Below are 2,373 nucleotides of genomic sequence, written 5' to 3' on the forward strand. Positions count from 1 at the left end.
TGTATATCACACAACTGACTGGTTCTTCTGATGTTGTTCACACAGGAGACCATGTTGAAACATTATCGACATCCAGAGAACAACAGCAGGAAGATCACAGAGCTAAGAGGTCTCATCATTGTCCACATTGTGAGGAGAATTTTTCAATTCTATCAAAGCTAAAATTACATGTAAAAATACACACAGGAGAGAATCTGTTTTCCTGTACTGACTGTGGGAAGAATTTCACAACATCAAAGGCTCTGACAGTTCATCAGAGAGTGCACAGAGGAGAGAAGCCTTTATTCCTCTGTTTCACCGGCGAGTTTCTTCAACTGGGCACCTTTAAAAAAGACATGAACGTATACACACAGGAGAGAAGCCTTACTCCTGCTTTGACTGTAGGGCGAAGTTTTCTCAACTGGGCGACTTAAAAACACATGAACGTATACATACAGGAGAGAAGCCTTACTCCTGCTCTGACTGTGAAAATGCTTCAAAAGATCAACTGCTCTAAAAGTTCACCAAAGAAATCACACAGGAGAAAAGCCTTACTCCTGCTCTGACTGTGGAAAGAGTTTCTCTCAACTGGGCGACTTAAAAACACATGAACGTGTACATACAGGAGAGAAGCCTTACTCCTGCTCTGACTGTGAAAAATGCTTCAAAACATCAACTGAGCAAAAAGTTCACTCAGAGAACACACACAGTGTGAGAAGTTTTACTCCTGCTCTGATTATGAAAGAGCTTTCTCAACTGGGGGGACTTAAAAACACATGAACGTATACATACAGGGAGTGAAGCCTTATTACTGCTCTGACTGTGGAAAGAGTTTCTCTCAACTGGGCCACTTAAAACACATGAACGTGATACACAGGAGTGAAGCCTTATTCCTGCTCTGACTGTGGAAAGAGTTTCTCTCAACTGGACAACTTAAAAAGACATGAACATGTGTACATACAGGAGTGAAGCCCTACTCCTGCTCTGACTGTGGAAAGAGTTTTCTAAACTGGACAACTTAAAAAGACATGAACGTATACATACAGGAGTGAAGCCTTAATCCTGCTCTGATTGTGTAAAATGCTTCACAACATCAACTGAGCAAAAGTTTCACCAGAGAACACACACAGGTGAGAAGCCTTACCTGCTCTGATTGCGGAAAGAGCTTCTCTCAACTGGGGGACTTAAACACATGAACGTATACATACAGGAGTGAAGCCTTATTACTGCTCTGACTGTGGGAAAGAGTTTCTCTCAACTGACAATTTAAAAGACATGAACGTGTACATACAGGAGTGAAGCCCTACTCCTGCTCTGACTGTGGAAAGAGTTTCTCTAAACTGGACAACTTAAAAAAAAGACATGAACGATACACACAGGAGAGAAGCCTTAATCCTGCTCTTAATGCGGTAAGAGTTTCTCCCGATTGGGCAATGTAAAGACACCACCGGATACACACTTGACTGAAGCCTTATCAAAGCACTGACTGTGAGAAGAGATTCTACAGGCCATTTAAAAAGACACCAATGTACACATAAAGGAGAGAAGCCTCATCAGTTTTCTCAGACCAGCTAAGATTAGACACTCCACTTCATTCTCATGTCATTAAATAATTGGCAACATTGAATTGGATCAAATGAAGCGTAGAACACTCTATTGTAAAAAAAAACATTAAGGACACCTGCTCTTTCCATGACAGACTGACCAGGTGAACCCAGGTGGGCTAAGGAATGAAAACACTGGATACTGAAAATTGTAAAACTGTTGCCTGGTCTGATGAATCCCTGTTCCTGCTGTTTCATGCTGATGGGAGGACTGGGGGAGGAAACCACAAGGACATACATCCAGTGGTGGAAAAAGTACCTAACTGTCAGACTGAGTGAAAGTAATGAAACCTTAATAGAAAATGACACAAGTAAAAGTGAGTTACTCAGTAAAATACTACTTGAGTAAAAGTCTAAAAGTATTTGGTTGTAAATATACTTAAGAATCAAAAGTAAAAGTGTGAATCATTTCAAATTCCTTACACAATTGTCTTGTTTTTTAATATTACGGACTCCAACACTCCGACATCATTTACAAACGAAGCATTTGTGTTTAGTGAGTCTGCCAGATCAGAGGCAGTAGGGAGGACCAGGGATGTTCTCTTGATAAGTACATGAATTGGACCATTTTCTGTCCTGCTAATCATAAAAAAAAATTTAACAAGTACGTTTGGGTGTCAGGGAGTAAAAAGTGCATTATTTTCTTTAGGAATGTAGTGAAATAAGTTGTCAAATATAAGTAGTCCAGTACAGATACTACTAAAGTAGTTATTTAAATAATTTTTACTTAAATATTTACACTGCCTGCATCCATGACTTGTGTCAGCATTGCAGGCTGGTGGTGTGATGG

General features: G+C 40.1%; 1 long non-coding RNA gene across 1 annotated transcript; it reads left to right on the forward strand.

Annotated features, from left to right (window-relative positions):
• Positions 1-50: 50 nt before the first annotated feature.
• LOC135566167 (uncharacterized) lies at positions 51-1,998 on the forward strand. Its single transcript, XR_010462003.1, has 2 exons — positions 51-129; positions 1,679-1,998. It is a non-coding gene; the product is annotated as an uncharacterized LOC135566167 (long non-coding RNA).
• Positions 1,999-2,373: the final 375 nt, after the last annotated feature.

This window comes from Oncorhynchus nerka, unplaced genomic scaffold (genome assembly GCF_034236695.1).
Source record: "Oncorhynchus nerka isolate Pitt River unplaced genomic scaffold, Oner_Uvic_2.0 unplaced_scaffold_6924, whole genome shotgun sequence".
Taxonomy (NCBI): domain Eukaryota; kingdom Metazoa; phylum Chordata; class Actinopteri; order Salmoniformes; family Salmonidae; genus Oncorhynchus; species Oncorhynchus nerka.